The following is a 24,532-nucleotide window of genomic DNA, read 5'->3' on the forward strand; positions in this document are numbered from 1 at the left end:
TTTATAAGTCTTTCACTGTTATAAGGCATCCACAGTACACCCTCATCTGTGTTTTACTGACCTCAGTTGCTATACTGTTATATACTGTTACACTTATGGGTCTGTCAGCATTATAAACCCTGCAGCCATTCTTATAAACACATCTTTGTAACACAAACCTCGCTATAATACATCTAAATTTCTTGGATCTTGTGAACAGCCCAAAGTCTGTTGTAATTATATGAAGTCTGAAAGTCAGCTTGAAATAGAACTAAAAGTTTAATTGGATGAAAAAATAATTTCAGATGAAAATATGCATTCATGATTAGATGTACTAACAGATGACATAATTAAAGGGGTTATTTATAGTTCTAATATAGCACCTATCCCAACAGTGTCTAATGAAAAGTAAGGGATAGGCAAAAATCAATATAAAATACAGATAAGTATATTTGGGTTCTTGCTGTGGGGTATACGTCGCTTGCCACATATAACAGGTACACTTATCACAGACAATCTCTATTACATATAGGTATGGCATATTTTACTTGCATACCATGATGATGACAGATTTAACATTAAAGCATAACTTTCTAAAAACCACTGTTTTCTAAAAGCGAGTCTGCTGATACTGCTGATACATAGTTCATTTGTACTTACATACTTACATATATATATATGTACAAAAATACATGATGTTTGAATAAATATAGAAATGGTGGTTCAGACCCTTGCTATAAAATTACCTGAGCTGCAGAGCTCTGTATATGCATTCATTCAATACAGCCCTAACAGTATGCAACAGCATGCACAGGAATTAAAAGTTTCAATTTTAAAAGAAAAAAGCTGATGTAAAGTTTTACCTCTCTAGTCCTGACTCTCAGGAGGAGACTGCTGTATTGTGCATTAAGAACTGCTGAAGTTCCTCTTTGTGGTATTTATAATGCGAAGCTTTATACTGTATTTCTCATGTGTACACTCACATATAATGTCTGTCAAAAGTAAGTGGGCCGGATCACTATGCGGGATTGGTTAATCCTGTTACATCAGCAATTGACTGTTTTTCCTGTATGAGACATACTTCTGGTAATTATCTAATGGAAACTCCTAATTGTCTAGCATGACAAAATATCGTGGATTCAACTTGTAGTGGTGATCTCTGTATCCTTTTAAAGACTAGAACTTAAAATCAGACTGAAAGCAAACATTATGAGTCAGGAAGACACACTCCAACTTGTTTTATTGCATAGCTAGATATAGATATTATTAGATGTAGATATCACCGATTTAGTTCAAATACAGTATTTGCCAGATACTTAATTACTAGTTTGCAAATTGTTTTCTTCTTCTTTCATACTTAAGGATATACCAGATAATCTATTTGCAAATTTGGATTCCTTTCAAGTTCAGGAAAATGCATTTGATTAAGAATCCTTTTGCTGTGGATTAATTTTTTTTAATTCAGTCTTTGGATAAATATGTCCTTCTGTTAACTTAGGGATCCCTTTAAAGCTCTTAAAAAATGATTCATATTGTTCTTGTCCAAGTCTCCTGGCTTCTTGACGTGCAGATTGCATCACACTATTAAAAAATGTTTAGACATCTAAAAATAAGTTACAATGAATGACAGGTCACATTTTTTGCAAGTGTGATATTAACACATGTGGAATAAAATAAAACGCAATTTTCATTTCGGTTTACATTAATGAAAATCAGAAATAACTGTATGCCAATTAGGCAGTACAAAAGTTATATATATATATATATATATATAAGGTCAAAAGTAAATCCAAAAATCTATCTCCTTTCTTAAACACACATAATAGCTGGCTTTATGTGGTACCGTTTATGACAAATGGCATGATCATGCAGTCTTTACTCATTCAAAACACCCACTGATTACCAGAAAATCCCCATCCTTCAGATTTTTTTTTTGGCCTGAATCGTACTTATAATTGTATTTTTATGTCCTGTTGGTAATGTAAGTTTAATCTGTCTTGGAATATGGCTGATCTGGATCAGGGAAGAAAGATTTAAAATTTTCAATTTACAGTGATACCAGGGAGTCCTTATAGCAGCGCTGATTCCAACTGGTGTGTGTGCTGTATTCACACGACAGCTTTGGTAGAATGAGCGAAATATCAGGAGTTAATGGGAAACATATGACCAGATAGGTTGTTTTGTTTCCCAGGTTTAATATGCATATAATAAGTTTTCAGGCTGTAACATGCTGTGGATTGAAGCCTCTTGAAACAGGTTTCAGTAGCTTTCCTGCGATCTGACTTTGGTGGTTCCAGTTGTTACAAAGAACAGCTCTTTTTTTTTTTTCCTTTTTTTTTTTTTTTTTCCTTCAGGGACAGTAAGAGGCATTCTTGAAGAAACGAATAATGAGCGTGCACATACCTAGTTATTTGCAGGACTGTATTTTTAATGGCGATCCTAAAACTGAGTTTTGGCAAAGGACTTTTCCACCATGGAATTCTGTTTTTCTCAGGACCAAACTGAATTTGATTTTAACTGGCATCCTAAAACTCTTTGAAATTAGTTACATACTGGTAGTGCAGTCACTGTTGTAATTTGGCAGCAGACATATGCTCAGCAAGAGATCTTGTGTTGCATTGGTTTTACAGAGAGTGGAAAAACTGCCTTGAAAGTAACCAAGTTATCTTCTCCTTGGACTCGGCGTAGCACGGTGCTGGGTTTGCAGCAGCTGGCACGTCGGCTGCTGACCATCACACCGCTCCTGATGCAGCACCCAGCCGGTCCGTAGCTTCTCCCGCGACAGCAGTGGGTCAGAGAATTCCCAGTGTGAAAGCGTGTGGTCTGTGACAAAAAGAGAAGGCTACCGAGTAAAGCACAGCAAACATGTATGTGATTTATAGGGCAGGATAACTTCTGAAAGGAGATTATGAGAAGTGAAAAACATTATTCATTTCAGAACATGCTCCTTATTGCCTAGGGGAATTTGTGTATAGCTTTACCAAAGGCCTAATGAAAGCTTTACTCAGTGACTAATTTTTTTTCACACCTATTTCTCTCTTTATAAATATTTTTCTCCCCACCCTCCACTTCTTTTCATTTTGTTGAACACAGCAACACCTGCTGGCAGTGTTCCGGGAGTACTGCTGGAAAGACCCACTGATCTAACTCTTCAGACCAGCTGCCATTAAGTACTGCCAAGCCATATTAATGAGCTGCCTCTATTTTTACCCCTTCCTGCCAGAAAGGGCAATTGCTCTTGGGAAAGACTGTAGCTGTTTTTTGGTTTGTTGGTTTTGGGTTTGTTTTTTTTTTCTTTCTTTCTTTTTTTTTTCTGGCAGATTCAGAATCCAGATAATAATTGTTCATTTAGTGAAGTTGGGATTTCTAACTTAAATTCTGATACCACTGATTGAGAACACGTAAAACATCAGAGTGATGCTGAGCCTATCTTGCTGGCTCGCAGGCATATTTTAGTTCGCTGCTGGATCAGAAATAATTAAAGGAATGGGACTGAGAAAAGTTAGTATTCCAGCAACCTGTTTCTTTTTTTCTTAATTGTGGATTTTATCTCACAAACCATTAAAAAAAGTGGCCCAGTGCCACTTCATTATTCACCTAGTGGAGACTGTGTGATTTACTGAGTATTTTAAAATCCCAAATTGCACACAACAGTATTTGTGTGTCTCTATTCCTGCTTTGAAGAGCAGTCACTAGAAAACACATTGGCACAGATTTCTGTGCAAATCAGCTGGAATCTTGCTCTGTTGTACCTTATTTTACTGTAATAGCAAGAAAAGATATGCCAGAAACTTATATTTAGAAGTTTTATGTTTCTACTTTTATGTAAGTGGACCAATTAAGGCCAGTCTTGCTGTTGCTGCTAACTCTAATGCTTATGTGCTGTTTAGAGGGGCCGTCATAATTAGTGAGCTGGTTAAAAAATAAAGTTCATCTGAGGATAAGGACTCAGTCTAGAGGGTGGGCTAAAGAATAACTTTCAAGTTCTTGCCTCTTTTTTTTTTTTTAATTTTAATGTATGACACTTTTTGCAGGGGGGCAGGATAAGTATAAATGTTCTCTTTTAAGAGAATCTTATATAAAGTCAATCTGACTAACAGAAGCAAGTATGTTAATTTTCTTTCTAAACTATACCTATGTCTTCTGCCATGTCATTCATTGATCTTTTTTCTTGCCAACTCATGGAACAGCGAGCTGTTTCTTTAACAGGGATATTTTTATGTCCATGTTATTTTAGCATATGTGTTGCCATTTTACACTTAAAAGTAAAAACCAGGAGATATGAATACATAAGCCAGGTGACACAGACGATGTTATTAGTGTGATGTGATATGACACAAATGTGTTCTATAATCAGAGCTTGTTCAAAACTTTGCATTTGAAGGAAAACCTATTTACAAAGACAATTTTCTTGAATTTATAGAGAGTATGGAGTGAAGTTATAACTGTAGAGGACAGTCCAAAGACCTGAAGCTGTTCACACAGCTTGTTCATTTGACAGGTGATTTTTCAGTACTTTACTAGAAAAGTAAATTTTTTTTTTTTTTTTTTCAGAAACATCTCTGTAATGTGTAAAATGTCTTGAATGATGCTGTTTTCAAAGATATTTCCAGAGGTTATGATTAGAGTCATATCAGTGATTCAAAGCACACCGGGAGGGACCCCCAGATGACAGATCCTATTTGGTTCCAAGCAGAGTGAAAAGTTTATGGCTAAAGATGGGGCAGCATTTAACATTTATAGGTGAATTAAAGTTATTATTGAAAGGTAGATTCCACTCAATTAATTTGCATGCTGTTGAAAACTTCAACTGCTGCAAAAAACATACATCAAAATAATTCCTTATGTAATTGTACCTCAGTCGGTGGAGTTTTATCAAGGATATATTTGGGCCAGATGAAAAATAATGGGGAATGGCTTTATTTCTCTGAGAAGCCCTGAATTCTCTGTTCTGTGTTCCTTTTACTACAACTAGTCAAATCACAACACACACAACTGTGTAAGTACAGACCCCTGTTATCATTTGTCTTTTAAGGCCAATTCTCGATACCAATGAGTTAGTGCTGACAGTGGGAGCAGAAGTCAGTCAAATCAAGATTTGACTCTGAAGGTTAATATTAACTATAGGTAGATCAAAAGAGAAAGAAGAAATCAGGTCTTAGATAAAAGCTGTTCAGATGATTATTCATTGATGAACTTCCCAGTGTAATATTGCCTGTGGATTTTAGAAAGATTTACAGCTCTGTTTGCAAGAGGGATGGACCCTTAGTTAATGTAAATTAGGGGAGCCCTCCTGACTTCAGAGATGGGATTACATCAGTAGAGGGTCTGATCTATAGCATTTTTTTTTTATTTAACTTCTACATATTAATATCTGGGTTTTGGCTTTTCCTTTCAAAAACAGATCCTAGTTCTTGTACTGTAAGAAAGGCCCAATTTCATATTGTTTTAGCTGCCTCGATGATGGGGATACATTTTTCCTATTACGTTTTGATTACTTCTAAATCTGCTGATGTGTGGGAGGGAACTGAATGAAGCTCGTAAGCTTGCCACTTTCGTTGAGCTGAACTCAACAAGAGGTTATGCTGGCAAATCCTCCGAGGTAGTCATCATGCACAGGTCATTGGGAAAAGCTGCAGTGTCACACATTGACAGATATTCCCTGTGAGAGTGGCCAGCAGAGAACTGGCATAAGTGAAATACTGACGACACTAACAAGTGGCTTAAAAAGGGTATGTTGATCTTGTGCATCGTTACTGCTTTGTCCATTATGAATCCCCTGTGGAGAAAATCACTGTGGAAAAGTAAATACATCCTGCAGTGAAAATAGTAAGGGGAAGCCTGACTGCTTGCAACCATTTACTGAATAGAGTCTTAGTTGGGGACCCAGGAAATCTAGATTCTTTGGCTCTGCTCTTGACTGCTGAAGACAAATACCTCATCTCCCCATCTGTAAAATGGAAAGAATCAAGATCTGTTCTGAGATCTGTGGGCCAGAAGTTACAACAGCCCTTGCTGTTGTTTGGTTTCTTAGGACCTTTCAGGATCTGAATGAAAGAAGCCATAGGGGAGGCAGAGTGCGGGTGAGGGCACCAGCACCAGCTGATCTTGACTGACATCAAGCCAAGTGTCAGTTCTTCTCGTGCATTCTGACTTTTTTGGTACCATCTTGGTATCATCTTGGCACTACCTTTACCTGGTGTCCTTCAGTGCTGCTTTCTGAGGCAACAGTGAGCTTCTAGGAGAGGCAGTTTCTAGCCCTGCATCACACAGGAGGATGCTGGAGCTCTCCCAGAAGCAAGCATGAACAAGTATCTGTGTCTTTGCTGAAAATCTCAGTACAGCATTTTTACTATTAACCGACAAATTCAGAAGCTCTTTGACTTGATATGATGTCTAGCTAAAGCACATAATATGCAGTGAGCAACGCCATGCGGTATTCTTACTGCCAGCACTGGTTTGTTTTCATGTTGGTTATTTAAAATAATGTTTGGACTCATGTCCAGTAGAGATGCAGCTTACCTCTGAGGCATGGGTTGGGTTTCCGTCATTATTTTCAGGGAAACACAGGAAATTACTGAGAGCATTTCACATATGGGGAGGTGAGGGGAGTAAAATAAACATCATTTGCTGATGTAATGAAACTGCTCCCCCCCCACACACACACATTTTAGAAAGCCCTGGAGATGACCATGAGTCTCCAGGTTCAAATATAAATCTGCCTAATGTTCTGAATTTATCTCAGAATTTTCCTCAAATCTTGGGTATAACACTTAAGATTTTACTTGGTAGCACTGAGGTTAAACCTTTGGAACAGGTATGGGGTCCTCAAATCTGGATTTAATTCACTAATCTACTTCCGTTAATTTTTCTCATGTGACCTCATGTTTTATGGTTGAAATTTTATACTTGTAGTTCAGTGCAGGTGGGAGGTGTAACATGGAGACAGTTAAATACCTACTTGCCTGGCGTCTGCCTACAGAGTACAATGTGCATGAACAATAAGGTTTAAGACTGATTATCGCTGAGCACAAAATTGTACCTGCCAAGCTCAGAGGTCTTGTAGAAGTGCTTTTAAAATGAGCTTTATAACGCCCAGTAACAGTTGAGGGAACAGAGGGTTGATAGGCAGCAGTGATGGCCAGTTGCCTAGAATATCAGTTCCTCTTCAATAACTTTTGTATGCCAACTATGAACTTATAAACAGTTATTTTCTTTATTCATTGTCTGCTTATTGGTGTCATGCCCTCGTGATGACTCCTGCTAAAAGGGGTGATATAAGGTAGCTCAGAATAAAGTTTTTGTGTGCAAACAGGGCTCATCTGTGTGTCCATGCACACATTTTTTAATTGCTCCTTTGAAGCTGCCCATTCAGGGACAGTAACCAAGCATCTAGGAAGTATAAAACCAACAAAGAAGTGTTCAGATGTTTCTCATGAAGCAGATTCTTTTGGGGGGGTTAGTTCTGGTTCCTTTTTTCCCCCCTTAAACTGAATTTAGCTCCTGTGATCAGAGCCAAATTGGCAGCTTTGAACAATAATGTAATCTGCTTGCTCACAGGAGAGGTGCAGCAGGAACAGTCGCAGGACAGCCTTCCTCACCCGCATTCTTATGTGCACAGAGGCTAGCTCATGTCCTCAGTCCAACAAGCTCTTGGGATGCTCAGTTGAGCTGTGTGATGTGTTGTCTTGCTTTGACTGGGAGCTGAATTGAAAGAAGTGAATCCTTTCATAGAAATCAGCAAATAGCCAATCTGGAAGTGATGCTGAGGGAAGTATTCCCAAGGGTATCTGCAGCCTAGGGAGAGGGGGGTCTTGGAGGTGTCATGTAGGGGTCTCCAAACTTATAAATTTAATGTGCAGTGGCAGTCCAAAAAGCCAACAAAACTTTGGGTGTTGTCAGAAAGAGTGTGAGAGCAAGACAGAGGGCACCATTCTGCCACTATATAAAGCCCCGGTGCACCTGCAAGGTGGGTGCTGTGTGCAGTTCTGGTCTCCGCATCTCACAGAAGGACGTAGTACAGTTAGAGAAGAGCCACTAAAATGATTAAGGTTGTGGAGCAGCTGCTCAATAAGAAGAAAGACAGCTTGGAGAAGAGAAGGCTGGGAGAAGATATGCTTGAGGTTTAGAAAATCATGAAGATGGCAGATAAGGTGAATGCTGAACTGTTGTTATCCACCAAATCCTGCAGTACTAGGCTAAACTCGTTGAAACTAGTAGGAGAAGATTTAAAACAGATACAGTGCTTACACAATGGAGACTAAGCTTCTGGGATTTGTTGCCACAGGAGGCTGTAGAGACGCACAGTATCAGAAGACTCAAAAAAGCTCCATAAAAAACTACCAGAGGGAATAGGCAGGGACATATCCGTTAACGTCCTTAATACAACAATTGTGGATGCTGGGGATTTTGAAGGGACAAGCCCACAGAAAGTGTCCAGGCTCACATTCTCTCTCCAAATAGCATCTACTGTTGCCACTGTTGGAATGAGAAAAGGGGGTTAGATGGACCACCAGCAGGACCATGCAGGGAATTTCTCACAGGTTTATGTGCTAGCAAGGCGCTCCTGCCTCAGTGCCATGGAGAGAGGAAAAGTCCTGAAGGTGATTCAGAGCAGGACCTAACTAACTGTTCCTGCCCTGAATCACCCTCAGAAAAGTCTATCTCTCGCCATCAATTTCAAAGAAAATCTACCCCAGACAAAACTTAGTCTTGTGAATAACCACCTTAGTCACAACTGACACAGGTTGAATTGCTGATCTAGAAATGAAGAAAGTGTCATATACAAAAACTCAATCCAGACCCCTCACAGTCATTTTGGTGGGTGTTTGTGAGAGTGAAAACACTGTATCAGATTATTGGTTAACTTTGATCACAGGCAATTGGAAACATTTCCTCAGCCAGTGATGTTGAAGCAGTACGTCAAGCTCTGGTTAAGATGAAAAGTTAAGAAAACATCTTTTGTATATGTTAGTCTGCTTTCTCATAGTCTCGAAGCTGAATCACTGGGAAAGACTGCCTCTGCTGTCTAGCTGCAAAGCTGTTCTGAATTGCCCAGGTATGGCCGGATGTCCTAACGTTTATGGGAAGTCTGCTGCATGTCACCATCTGGAAACGGAAACAGCCTGTGAGGCTGGAATTGCAAGACTTCTGACTCAGAAAGAAAGGTGAAAGTCAGGAGGTGGTTCTTTCATGTAAAGCTACCCCAGTAGCTTCCTCTGAGAACTTCAGCTCATAGAAATTAAATAACTGCTTCAGTGACAGTTTGGGATTTCATTACCTAATCTCTGCATACAATGAGTTATTTAGACATGAAAATAGAGACATATTTGGAGATATATTACTAGAGTTACAGATGATGTGAGACATTTTTAGGCGTCTGCTGAAAATCTGGTCACTTCAGAAAAAAAAAAAAAAAAATTGTTCCCAAGCTTATTCTGAGATTCAAGAGTAGGCTAAAATACAGTAAGAACTGCACAGAATCTAAACTTTTAAATGTGTTCTAACTGTGAAGTTAAGTATAAGAGATAAAATAGCTGATCACTGGTAACAGGAATACTTGGTATTCAGGTAGTATGTAGATCTTTTTAGAAATCAACTGATTAATCACCACTACATCCTTTGAAACGGTATGAGTCTTTTTTTAACTTGCGAGGTACAAGATGGGATCTCGATCACAATGCTCTTATTTGCTGTCCAAGGCTACCAGAGAAGTCTGTGGTCAGGATGGAAATGGGAACCCACCATGAGTCCCAAGATTTTCTCTCTACCTGATAAAATATGTTGATACCTACTTATGAACTGTAAAACCATCGCAAGCTGCACAAAGCTTCCAATAGACAACATTTAGGATACAGTTATCTGGTCTATGATTGAACATTTCAGTATCTGTAGTACTCCTCAGCTCATCTTCTGGCTGAATTTCCAGATATTACCATTGGGACCATTATTCACTGATTCAATAAAGAAAATACTTTTTGTTTCCCTCACAAGATGTCTTTGTGAAAATGAGAAGTGCAATGTTATTAGTGTTTGGACAAGTAAACGGTTAGCTTGCACACTCTATCTTTTGTTTAATTACTGCTCACAAAGGGCATTTGAATTGTCCCAGCTCAGAAAACTTTTTAGTAATGTCAAATCTCTGCAGCTCCCATTTGCAACTGTTTTCTTAGTGCTTGCAGGACAGACAAGTTGAAAGTAGTGTCATATGCCCTTTTTATTATCAGTGCAAATGCTGACCACCTCACATGAAAAATTTAACTTGATAGAAAGAGTCCAAAGTTTCTGACCTTCTCTCGGGGCACCTCATAGTTATATTCAGGGCTGTACAATGCAAGTGCTGTTACTCTACAGGGGTAAGAATTCAATTTACACTGGCGGTGCTTTCACAAGACCATTTCAGTTCAGTTGGTAAATATTTCCAGGTGGCCAAGTCTAATTTTAGGGAGGGCAAATTTGCAAAGGTTAAATAGCAAGCAGGATTGCTATAAGTCTCTATCAATTTGAAAAAGAAAAGGTAATTAAACACAGCATTCTTCCAGAGATTAACCAGAGGCTCAGCATTCTACATTCCTACTATTTTGTGTTGTTGCTGTTAAAATCTATGCACCAAAGATGCATAAGTTCCTTTTGTAAAGATCTTCTGGAATTAGCAAGAAGAAAAAAGTTACTGTAATACCAGTAGATGAGGCAGAAAATGAAGATCACAGAGCTTTATGTTGGAGAGGCCACTGGGGTGGTTTTTGACCAGTTTGGGGTTGTGCATGTGTGTGTTTAAAGAAGAGAGAAAGGCAAGAGCCTGCTGTAGGCTTGCAACTGCATCTTGCAACTGCAAAATGAAACAGAAGAGTTAAAATGGTGGCTCCTATTCAGAAGTTCCACCAGAAGCGTCCTTCCAGTTTCAAGGGCCCTTTGTGCCGTCAGATGCTGTTAGCCCCTTGTTAGTCATTGCTGGAGAAAAAAACCTCAACAACACACAACTAAGTTTGGTCAGTTTGCTCAGCTGCTGTTGATGTCACCCCTTGCCCACTAAGAGTAAGTTACTGTAATAATCCTCCCCTTTTATTAATCATAACTTTGTAGAAAGCAAGAACTGGGTGACATCATTGTTGAAGAGGACTGGCTAACTTATGCTCAGTTTTAGCCAGCTTTCCTATAACATCTCTCACGTGTCATATGAAAATAATTACCAGCTCTCACTTTCCATGTCTGACCAATCATCCCCTTTTTTCCTCTTTATGAGGTTACAGGCCTCTGCCTATTTCAAACACCTGCTGAAGGTGTAATCTATTTAGAGATGAAAGAGAATATCTTTAACTGGAAGCTGGAACATTCCAGGGGATCCTCATAGGGTGAAGTCACTTGCCATATAAAACATTAGCAGTATTTATTATAGTGAAAACATCATCTTCCATAGTATAACATATCAAAGTGCTTCAGATACAGTCTATCATCATACTCTGAATTTCAGCACTGGTAGATTCCACTCTGTATTTTCTGCTCTGCTTTTGTTTTGGATAACATAAAATGTTTGTATGCTCATACCTCTATCTATATAAAAAGATAAATAAGCCAAAATTCAAGGGCAAATTATTCATTGTTGATTTTTTTTTGAAGGATATTTAATTAGTTATTTGCTAAGAAGCCAGTGTCCTTCTAGTCTTGCTGACCTATTGCCTTAACCAAGGAAGAGATAGACTCTACCTTTCACTTTTAACTCCTCTTTTCAGTCATTTTGAGGCCAAAAGATACTTTCTTACTTCAGGAGAAGTGCAGTTGAGAAGAGGAATTTAGACAGTAAGGGAGGGTTATTTCATTAGAGCAAGTGATTCATTCACACCAGGGAAGGAAATACAGGCAGGACTTCAAGTTTAACAGCCTTCATCTGTTAAGGGTCAGGGAAAAGAGCAAAGAAGTAGCCATGACTGATGGAATGGGAAATACTAGGCAGACAGGTCAAACATACAGGTAGATGAATTTGAGCAGAACACCTGGCAATCTGAGATGGATATTTCTATGGCTTTCAGGGTTTTTTGCATATTGTCTGTTAGAATGGGTACATTTCCTTTTGGACATAATAGATTGTTAGATAGATAGGTCACATATATAATATATACCTTTTTCTCTAAGGTCTAATTTAATTTCTATTACAATCAACAGCAAAACTCCCTTTGGCTTCACCTAAACGGGAATAAATTTTGGGTTGTGCTTGCTATGGACAACAGTCTTCCAGCTGTTCAACTCCATGGTGTTTGAACTTATGCAAAATAATTGTGATGATCTCTCCCCCTTTCCCAGTAAAATGGGTAGGTCCTCAAAAAAACATCACAACATGATATAATTGCAGCCTAATAGATTTAACATCATATCCAGCCTCACCTCCTCCAAGTGCTGATTTTCACAAATATGTCCACTCTAGACAACAAAGATTCTAAGGACCAGGTTCAACAGCATTAAAAAATTCTTAAATTATCATCACAATAATTTGTTGAATCTGAATAAAGCATATAGAGAATGAGGCAGATTCCTTGGTAAATTACTTGTGTGAATAATTGCAATTATTAGTGGGCAAGTGCACCTTCATTCCAGTTTAAATTTAGCTAACATCGGCTTTCAGCCACTCTACACTGTCATGTGTTTGTCTGCTAGTTAGAGATGTTTTTACTGTCTGTTATCTTCTGTTACTGTGAGGATTTGAAAACTGTCATTAAAATTACATCTTAACATTATATTTGGAAGGTTGTTTAAGCTTCAGAAGTTTATCACTGATGAACAGTCTTCCCAGGTTAAATCATTTTTGTATTTTTCCTGAAACCTTTGATTTTGTGCCTCTAGTTAAAAAAAACCCTCTTTTAAGTAAAAAAACAAAAACAAAAACCAAAAAAACATGTAGTTTCACGGACTGAGGAAATACCAGTTTTTAACTCTTTTGCAATACAATACAAAGAGCTTTGCTCATTTAATTTATTTACTGTGACCTCTTAATGTTTTCCCCTGGGGTAAAATGCCACATCCCATGAGTATGACATGTATTCTCTGTTGAAAGATGTTTTTATACTCTCCACGGTACTAAGATACCTGTAATGCACTTGAGCAGAACTTAAGGTGCTGGGTCAGCACGTAACAGAGGTCACCTACACAGATCAGTCAACTGAGCGCTCTGTTTAAGTGATCTGCTATTATTACTATTACTGTGGCACCAAAATTTTATTACCTTTGGCCATTGGCAGTAATGAATTAATATTATATTCCATGTTACGTGTTCAAATTGCTACACTAAGTAACATGAGACACTGGGAAGGTTTCAGTGGAATTAAAAGGAATTGCTGTATTCTGTACAGTTCCTCATGAACAGTTAAATTTAATTGTTAGTTATAGTTTAATTGTTAAATATAAACCTTCTTAATGTTGTGTTGATTTTACCACATTGATTTTACATTCTCAATACTCATTGGTATTCCATGAAGCCATGCAGCTTGGTATTATTTATGTTTTCACTTTAATTTTTTTACTGAAGGAATCCAGAATCAGTTATTTTGCCCCTGTTCAAAGTGCCCAATATGCAATAACAAATCTCATCCTGTGTATGTGTTTTAAACTTATGAAATGGTAGTTTGACTTATCTGAATCTTGAAGAATCAGATACAGTGTAATGAAACTAAGTCTTTTTTCCAATAATCTGAATTTTCTCTTTATAAATATGAAAACCCAATGCTCAGGTGATAAGAGAGAACTGAATTCAACTCCTTTAAAATGTTTTGGAAAAATGCATTTGACATGGGAATGGTTAACATAAATACATGATGGCAAACAACATCTGCAGTTATTGCTAAACCAGAAAGTAATCCATTAGAAAACACGCATGCAGTCTCACATTTTCTTTTTTACAGAAAAATACAGAACAGAAATATTTATCATGCACGTTTGCCCTTTTTCTGTGATTATTGCTGACAGAAAAGTTCCAAATAGAATTTGAACTGATGTATTGCTGGTGTTTCTCTTCTGCCTGATTTATAAACTAGTGGGGATCAGAAGTATTTATTTTTGTAATTAACACCTATTGATCATGGAGTTTCATTAATACTTTTAGCTTCCCTTATGAATGATTTGCATTCCTCTGTAATTTGTATTCATTGAAATAGAATGCTGTTCAACATTTCAGCAGAATCTGTGGCTTCAATAGGTACTAAGGGCTTTAGGAAAAAAAGAAAACATGTCACTGAAGAACACCTATAAAATAAGGCGATTTAGAGAATTACACATTACTAGAGATAAGGGCCACTTAACCTCACATCAACTGATTGTGCTTAATCTTCCAGTCTGCTCAGGTTATCCACAAGTTGCTGTAATGTTTAAATGTCAATCCTTCTCCAGGCTGGCTAATTCATATTTAATATCATGGTATTTTTAATGTATACCATTTTGCCTAATTTTCAACTCTAGTCTATCTTGAAATATGCCATAACCTTTAAAAATAAGTTTTCCGTGTCAAGTTTGGACAGTGTTACTGGAAGAATTCAGGGAACTCACACTGCTTCTGCCTGTAATATACTTTGTTCTGTGCATAGAGGGGATTTTGGTCTCCGGGCCATTCATCTGGCACCTTTCATGAACGTTAAATTCACAGTCAAAAAGGTTTAGCCTAGGAAATAAAGAATTCTGTATCCATTTCAAATCTCAGGGAATATATAGGCAGTCAGAAATTAATTGCCCATCTTAGAATTTGGCTGGAATTACTTAACATGCTTATTCATAAAATTCAATGTGCCTAGATTTGATAACTTGCCCCTGTATGATCTCACTTTGCATTTCACATTATATTTGAATGTGTATTAGCATCCTGCTGCAAAATATAATGCACCACCAAGCAATATTATGTAACTTAAATTGTAAGAAATTTTATTTTCTCTAGTATTTGCTTAAGTCAGTTTCTGTATGTTCGTATGTGATTACATCTACATACATGCAGATATACATAAATAGGTGAGTGTGATTTTTTTTGTGTGTGAAGCCAAGTGCTTCGCTAGCCAGGTGTCAGGAAGGAGCAGAAACAAGGTGGACTTTTTAAGCATGTCTACGTGGATTGTCCTGTGGGGTTTGGTGTTGCGTGTCAGTTTATGCTTATTACGCACAGTTTCTTTGTCCTGTATGTGCACCGCAGATGTTATGTCTCATTCCTTCCGACCAAACAGCAAGGGCAGAGTTAGTGAGTCTGCCCCAATAGCACTCTGCATCTTCCTAATGGTCGTGGTAATAGGGCAGAGCAGTAAGAAACATTGCATTGTAGCTTTCAGGTAGAGGAGGCCCACTGTTGATGTCTTATTTCATTTAGTCATCTTACATAGTCGTAGATGACTGAGACTGCCTTTTTCCACATTAAGATGCACCAGGCCAGTACAGCAGTCATCAATTTGGATGGTGTCTTGCTCAGTGTTTTCTTGTCACTTTTCTTGTGAAGGGCTTTGTATCTTCTTTCAGTTTCAGCCTGTGACGTTCATTTAAGCTTGAGAGAGTAGCCCTTGCGGAGCCTTCTCTCCTGAGATTCTTCTTTGAAAACAGGTTTCTGCTCTTCCTGAAACTAGTCTTTTTGTGCTGCAAGGCAGAGATTGCGTGGTAGAAGCATCATGCTTCTTAGAGCTCATAGGGCAATCCAGGCTGTTACAGCTCCTGACACCTCAGGAAGGAAAGGGCACAGACCACTGGAAAGACTAGATGCTGGTCACCATCCCTCACGCCAGACAAGAAGGGGTCAAGGGACTTCTGAGTTCATCCGAGGCATTGATGCTAAGCATGGCTGTCAACATGGGTCTGTGAGATCCACCAGCTGTGGTCACACCCCATGTATTTCCACTTCAGTGGTTGTGTGCTCAGTGCCATCAGATGTGGCATGTTTGGTACTGGATAATAGCTTGATGACTCCTCCATCTGCTAAACTGAGCATTTCAGTCCCTTCTCTTTCAGGGCTGAGTTTTCTAACTCTGGTGCATTTATAATGCTTGCCGAGCTGGGTATCACCCCTGACTGGGATCTTTGTTCTTGGATATTTCTTCTTTGTAGCTAAGATTTAAAATCTCTTCTTATGACAACTTCTGATTGACAGCAATATAAATATCATTGTAACCATCATCTCTGGCCTTTGTAGCTGCCTTTCAAAGGTTTTTTTCTAGCAGTCTAGTTAGGCCTAACTATTCACAGGACCCGTTTTCAAACATCACTGTGTCATATTATCCTGGAGTTCCTGAAGACTTTAATTAAAATGTCTTGTTTTCCACATTTTATTCGTGAAAATATCACTGGGAAGGAAGTTCTACTCATCATATTTTGGATGAGGAGCTGGAAATAGCAAAAGTTCTCCATACTCTGTTCTGGAAAATTACTATCTTTAAAGCACAATTCCTCTTAAAGTTCCTAGTAATTTCTGTTGTAGCATCATACAAAATGTTTTACTGAAATACAAACTGTCTTACTTTTCTAGGAAATTGCTGTTAATATCAAAGATTTATTTGTGGATGTTCTGGCACAAAGTACCTCTGATGAAACCCTGCCCACTTTTTACCTGTTTACTACTCAGCTGCGTGTAGCTGCATGCCCTCAAGTATTCTTTTCTTTAAAGTAGTCCTGAGATCAGTCAAATGCCCTTTCTTGCCTGGATCACACTTCCCTCCGTTATCTCTGGCTGCCACATTCAAAATTTGCCAGTAATTCAGTGCTCCCACAGCTTGACAGATTTACTAACAGATTGTTACCAGGCTTACTGTTTAACATACCAATTTAAAAAAAAAAAAAAAAAAAAAAAAAAAAAAAAAATTACCTTGTGATTTGAGCATGCTTAGCTGTTTCAGTTTTGGTTTTACTTCAGACATGTGTCCGTTACAAATTCTTCTTTGCATTCACTCTATAACCTTGTCCTTTATGCTCAACAGCTGTAACTTTGCTGAAAACTGAGGCAACACAGTTCATTTTTGGAGCCATATCTCAAGTCCTATCCCACCCCTTCTTCACAACAATAATTCTTATTTTGTTATTTGCATTGCACAAAGGACCTTTTGCTGTTTGCATTAAGAAAAGTTAGGAAATCCATGAAGTCTTTGTGTGACTCAATATAACTTTGGGCAATTTTCACTCTTTTTGACCTCCAAAATGCAGTCACATTCATGAATACTTTGTTCCTTTTCTATAAAAGCATCCCTACGTAATCCTAGTTTTCTTCTGGTATCCTTGTCCACCCAGTAAGATCTGGAGGCTTTTTCAGATGTCTTTTTGTCTTTTATGGAATACAAGGCCATGGTTAAAAAAAGTCAGTTTTGTGTCTATTGAAGTCCTCAAGACTGGCAGAAAAGGATAAGGCATGAGAGCTGTTAGAATTTTTTAAAATTTCCCAAGCTGTAACAGAATAAAAATAAAAACTGAAAGTTAAAAAATATAAAGAACTGGATAAAATATTCAGTTTATGGCATTTTCTATCTACTGCTACAATTTTTATTTTTTCTAAATGTTCATACTATTATTATTTAAGAATGTAATTTAGGAAGTGTTTCAAACCCCATTTGTCAATTTCTGAATGATTGGCACTTCTACTGGAACAGAAATTGCAGGTACTTTTTCTGTCTTTGTTTCTTAGTAAAGATATTCAGGAAAACTGCCCTTTTCTACTAAGCTTCAGTTTAGACAAATCCACATTTATGTCTAAAAAAAACATGCAAATGATTGAAAATTTTCCATCCAAATAATTCCATCTGAGTTTTAATCTTCAGAGCTGCATTATAATGCAGTGTCATATTAAGCCACTACCTTCTGTCACTTGGCTGTCCCTTTCATTTGACAAGATGCAAGTTCATTATATGCTGTAATATTGTGGTTCTAAGGAATTTAATCATACAAGCTAAGGTATAAAATTTGTAGCAGTTTGCCTTCTGGCAGTCCCACCATTCTGTATTGTATCCAGTTAAAGTGATATGGATGGGTCAGCATGAGATGAAAGGTATCTGTGTGGATGGAGGAGGCTCTTGAAGAAGAGGTTCTTTCTCTTGACAGAACATGTACCAGTATGTCAGAAGCTGAAAGGATTAATACTGGGATAGAGATAACGTCTTTGGGAGATAAGCAAGGCCAAATTTCTGCCCAGTTGCAGTCATTGAGGTTCCCAGTTTAAAGGCACTTTGCACAAATGATCCTCTTCAGTCTTGCCTCTTTGACCAGTTCTTACCTGACAGTTGCATCCCTCTGATCTAATGTGCCATCACAAGTCTACCCTTCCCAAAGCCCTTCTGTACAGCAAAGGTGTGATGTTTAGAAGTTGTTACCCTTCACTTCTGAGCTAATTGTACCCAACTGTTGGGAAAAAGATTGTGCGGTTCATAATGCTCAGCTTCATTTGTTGTCATAGAAGGATCAGCTGGCTTCAGTACTGGCTTGATAACTTCCACAAGTCTGTGTGGATTTCTAACACTTGTCTGCTTAGTTTCACCTTTTGCTCTGTAGACATAAAAAAAAGTATGTGTACCTCAGTGAAATTTAAAATGTGTTCATTCTTTGAATGCTCCATAGATCAGTGATCAACAGTGCAAAAGTTCTTACATAGTGTGGAGTCAACATGCTTTGCTGATGGTGAACTGACTGTGTCGTGCAATATAACAAGGTTCTTCTTTCCAGACCTTTTCAATGGAAGTTGGAAGTCTCCTGAGAACAGCAGCTTAGCAGATAGATTACCCTTCTTTTTACCATTGTTCAACTCCTAAATAAAATTCATTTATAGCTCTTGTTTCCTGACAGACAGTAATTTGTATCTTGAAACCTAAGACCACTAACTCATAATTTGCACAACCTGACCATTTCTGGTCAGGAAAGTCTTGAGTGTGAACTCGCACAGAGGCTGAATTATCTCTGGCCCCACGAGAAATAGTTCCTCCAGGTCACAGTTGAGGTCATTATTAGAGTGTTTTCTAAAGGCTTGTCAGTATTTGGAGCATATTGTTTGCTTGTTCTTGGAGGGATTTAACCCTGCAAAGTGCTGAGCGCTTCTGATAGATACTGAGCACCATCAACTTTCATTTGGAATAAGATAAAATTGAGGACACTCAATCTGTCTTGAAAATGTTTAGTATTTCGTAAGATTGAACCTTGACCGATTTTTTTTTTCACTTTACAGTCCCTAAAGAGTCTTAAATTTAATTACAGAAATTCTGCTGAAGCTCAGGCAGAATGGACACTAGTACATGCCAATGGTATTTAAAGTTGTCTGTCAATGGAGTATTGAATTGCTCGATCTGGGTTTTAATAGCTTTTTCTAAATCAGTAAAAAAATAGTATTTAAATCCCATGTAATGTAAATGTAATTAAAATGTACTTTTAATGCAAGACAGTGCATGCAGAAATTGTTGGATATCTCTCCTGTACTTAGGGGAAAAATGACATTGGGCTTAGCTCTTTTTAAAAGTCTGCTGAGGGCTTAACATTTCTCTATGCACTCCTTGAAATCAGAGATAACCAAATGATGAGATAAGTGGATAGCTCTTTTTTTGTTGTTTTTAATTCAGTGAAGGCCTCCCAGTGCATATTCCAGTTGGAGTTGATGAATAGCTCCTTTGGGATGCTGTAAGCTCCACTCAATGTATTTATGGAATACCTTCCATTTACACAGACCACATCTTTCTTGATCAGTCCATAAGGATCAGGGGAGAGAAAAAGAAGCAGTAAGTTTTTTTTTTTTTTTTTTTTTTTTTTTTTTTTTTTTTTTTTTTTTTTTTTTTTTTTTTTTTTTAATTTCTGGATAGTTGTTTTATGCTCTGTTTTATGATTGTGGCAGACTGAAGCTGCTGGGATTCAGCCTGGCCTTAACCCTCGAAGATAACATCCTCCCAAACCCTAAAGCCATCCAGTTAAAGTGTCCATTAGCCATTACTTTTCCCTTTTAGATGAAATATTCACACTGTGTAAGGAAGACTTACTGGGAATTAATAGAAAGATAGTCTCTCTTCCAGCCCAGCCCACAAAACAGCACCATTTTTGATGCAGTCTTTTTCAGCTATATCTTTAGCATAACTTCAAATGCTTCTTACATTTTCTTTACAAGGCCACTGGCAGCAGATCGGTGCAGTGCAATGACACCCTTAATTCTTTGTACTACATACAGAGTTCATGTGAGTTGGCCCAGGGTTGTACTTCTCCTGTACAGTCTTCTCTATTTTTTTCTGGCCTGCCTGATGGCTGAAATACAGTGGCTGTAGTACTATTGATGGGTGGAAATTAAAAGGACATGAATTATAGGCAATAACACATGCTTCCATCACAAACTCCTCTCCTATATGTGCGTGGGAGGTGAATCTGATTAACACACTCCAAGCTAAATGGATTGCAAGTTTTGAGGTAAAGAAGAAATCTTCCCCTGGGTCAGAGGAGTGGATGCTGGGATTTTTTGTTTTGTTTTGTTTTGTTTTGCCTTCTTACAGCAAAATTCATGCTTTATTTCTTAAATTCACCCTACCCTAAAATGATCATAGCCCCCAGCACTTAGATGCTGATGATGCTTAATGCTGTTCTTTCTATGGCACATCACAGTTCCGGATGCTCATTATTATTCATCATCTTTCTTAATTGTGTTACAGAGGAACTGTTTTATGGCCTGTGACATGTGGAGTAGATGTTCTATGCACTGTTTGCAATTAGACATCTAATTCATAGTAGCCTACAGTGCGAGGAACGGCTCACAGATGGTTCCAGATGGTCCTTTCCAGTTCTGTGTTCTCACATTTCTATTACAGTGGAAGGGTAGGAGCAGGAAAAGGTAACTGGCAATCTCTGTAATTTATCTTCTGTGGATTTACAATGCTCTTTGATCTCCATTTGAAAGAAAGAAGGAAAAATAAGTTACTTGAAATCAAATGTAGAAATTAAGAAGGAAATAAAAAGAAATGGCATGAGAAATTATTTTGCCATAGTTGATTAGAAGGTTCTCACTACTATATTTTTATCATTTGGCTTTGAATAGCAGTGCTTTGCTCTGGCTACCAAACCAAGTGCTCACCAAATGTTTTCATCCATCAAACAACATCTAAGAGCAAGGTATTGCCTCTTCTCTGGTATTAGATTTAAATTACCCTGTGCATAGGAAAGTGTTAACTTTTTCCAAAACTATACAGATGAGTGTCTATACCTATGTCTTTATCTGTATCTTGCTAATAACTTGCATATGAACCACTCAGTATCTTGCAAAACAGACATACGACACTTTTGCTGCTGCGTAAGGTCTCCACACTAATATTCCCACATGCTTTAAGTAACAGACGCACGCACTCTGACACACAGGAATGAAGCAACCTGGCAGGGGGAAGCCTCAGACCAAAGGGGTTCACTGAAATGCAGAAGTGGGAGAGCAGATCCGCTACAGGAAGGGTCCCAGACCTTCTCTGCAACAAGTAACTCGTGCACAATTACCACAGCAATCCATTTTGCTGAGTGTACAGCTTGTCCATGTCAGACAGGCACACACAAAATCCATCCTAGTTAGCAAGGCCAGGGCAGCACTGAAGAGCTCATTTTCCCTGCAGTGCGTAACACTGAGTTTCATGCTCCTTTAGTCATTAGTTGCGGGGATAAGGATCCAATTAAGCCCATACATGTTTGGAAGCTCCCACTTAGGGAAGTTCATATGTCTATGATTCTGTGACTGTGTCTGTAATTGTGACTCTTGATATTAGAATTGGGATTGAACAAAACTCCAAATCCAGAATGAGGGAGACACAGGTGGACTTTGGATTCAGACCAGATTTTGCAGCTAAAAGAGCTTGTGTGGCTGTGGATGAATGGTGGTGCTTATTGGTGTCGGTACAAGCCACTGTGTATCTGAGACTTTGAAACAAGAGCGCTGAAGTGGCAACAGGACATCTTGCGCTTTTTCTGGATCAGAATTTCCTTTTGATTGAAAGGCTCTGCTAGTGTCACTCCAGCATATTTTAAAACAAGAATTTCCTGTGTGCCAACACTTAGGAGGAAGATCTCTAGCCAGGGGTTTAAAAGCTAGCCAACCTTGTAATTTATCAGTTTCAACTAGGCCAACGTCTCAAAGCTGAGAAGGAGAGGTTACATCTTGAGGCAGTTGTCTCCTGACACTCCAGCAACATATGGCAAATGAAGGGCTGTAGTGCTTTTAAGATTAAGTGATTTTTCCCTGAAGAGTGAAAATTCTGGGACCAAATCTATGCCTGAGACCTGTTCCTCACGGCATTTTAGAAAAGGTAAATCTGGCCTGATATATGTAAACTCAATTTCATTTTCAGTGTTTCAGCCTGCAGGAGTATTCAGCTGGAGATAGAACATTAGGGGGTTTTCTCCATTTGAATAAGTAACGGGGAAAGAAGCTTTAATCTTGCATCTTTTTTTTCTATCATAGATTTAATACATTGGATTTTTTTGTTTTCTCCTTGGTCTGTCAAGGTCTCAAAAGTGACCTTGACAAGTGATTTCTCCCAGTACTTCTGAGTGTGAATAATCCCAGTTATTTCTGTGCTGATGGTTTGGTTTTATTATGGATTTCCTTGAGCCTGAGAAGCTTGAAATAGCAGCTTTTATCTTAAAATGTTTAAACTCGATTGAGTCACAATAAGTCTGTAGCTGTCTGGATATGCAGATACATATCTGTTCTTGGCACCTATATGGCCTTCACTGATGCAGTCTTCAAGAATCTTGCAATCCTAGCAGGGATTTACTCCCACTGCCCTTGCCAGGCAGGGAAGTATTAGCTGCATTTTGCAGATGGGAAACTAAAGTGTGGCACGGAGAGATTGGCCTGTCCAGGGACTCCCAGGAAGTCCAAGTGCAAGTTCACAGCAGCGTCCACTAGGTCAAGCTTATCCTCTCACCATATTATCAGAGCAGTTGGAGAAACAAAGTAAAAGCAACATTATTATATGTTAACCTGCTTTTGAGTTAAATCTGGCCTTTCATAACAGTGGTAATTGTTTTAAAATAATTTTAAGCGTGGAGAATGTTGTTCTTAAAAAATACACCTATGCAGTCAAATCAAATTGATAGCTAAGAGCAAGTTCTCTTACCAGGCTGTAATAAAAGCAGGGTGATTAAGCCTCAGGAACTTCAGTAAACCAGTTCTGGATCTGTGGTGGTGGAACTTAAAAGGAGTGATCCAGCAGATGCACACCAGTGAGCAGCTGCAATGATAAAAAGTGACAATCTTTGCCTGACAGCGTTAAAGAAACTTCCTGATCGTTTCAAATGAGACATTTTTCTAGTTGGCCCATCAGCAAATGCCATATTTTCCTATGGGGTGGGTATACACCATCAATTAAGTTGTTGATGTTCATTTGTACAGTGTAACCCATATATAATCTAATGTAACCCACCCCACCCCCTGTTTACAGAGTTTGTAAAAGGAATGTTAACAGGACAGTGTAGAGAGGAGGGCAGTGAATTGCTGGGGCTATCAGCTTACAGGTCCTGTTATGGCTGGCTCCACCTGAAACTTCTCTAGTCCCTGTATGATCTGGTCAAAATTGACTTAACTGTTGCTTCTGCGGTGTGAAATGAGAATAAGGATGCTTTTTCTGTACTTATCCAGCACCGAGTATCATGGAACCATTTGATTTGGAAAGGGCCTTTGGAGTTCACTGCCCAAATTCCTGCGCAGAGCAAGGCCGACTGAAGTTAGACCTGGCTTCAGGGTTAGATCAGGGGGCCCAGGGATGTCACCACTTCTTCCTGGTGCATGAGACCTCACACATCAGATTATGGGGCAGGGGGAGGGGGCTGGGGGAGCCCATGGGGCAGGGTCTTCCGTGTTAGTCCCTGATGTAAGCATTTGAGGGATGCTTCTGGCATCCTGGGCACCACAAGAGGCCAGGGCTTGGCACCACAAGTGGGTGAGATGTGGGTTCTGCACTCCAGAAGCCCCTTGGCTGTCTCCTCACTGTGCAGGACACATGCCAGGCCTAAGGGAGAGGTGGGAGGTGAGAAAGCAGCAAGAGGACAGCAGCCGGCAAGACATTACTCTTGAAGGAGCAGCTGGGGCTTCCCACTGTGTCCGTCTCCGTAGCTCCAGCATGCTGGGGAAGGGGCGGCAATAGATTCCATGAAGGAACTCACAGCCCCCAGGAATAAAATAGGGTATGATTCAGACTGGACATTAGGAAAATAGAAAGAGTGGTCAGAGAGTGGAAGAGGCTGCCCAGGGAGGGGCTGGAGTCACCATTCCTGGAGGGGTTTAAGGGTCGTTTGGACGAGATGTTGGGGGCTGTGGGGTAGGGGAGAACTTTGCAGAGTAGGGCTGAGGGTTGGACTCGATGATCCCCAGGGTGTTTTCCAGCCTGAATGATGCTGTGATTCTGTGAAATAATAACCTTATTGCTCCCCGGCCCGAGTCATGTTCTTCAATTCCCGCCTTGAGGAAGGCAGACGCTTGCCTTTGGTGAAGAATTTGACCTGCCCAGTTAAAGAAAAAAAATTAAAAAAAAAAAACAAAATAAAAAACAAAAAACAACAAAAAAGCGAGAAGAGAAGCTTGTGCAGACTCTCGGGCAGCGGCTTCCCCGCCGCCGGCCCGTCC

The sequence above is a fragment of the Athene cunicularia genome (genome assembly GCF_003259725.1).
Source record: "Athene cunicularia isolate RWA chromosome 2 unlocalized genomic scaffold, athCun1 chr2_part2, whole genome shotgun sequence".
In the NCBI taxonomy this organism is placed as follows: Eukaryota; Metazoa; Chordata; class Aves; order Strigiformes; family Strigidae; genus Athene; species Athene cunicularia.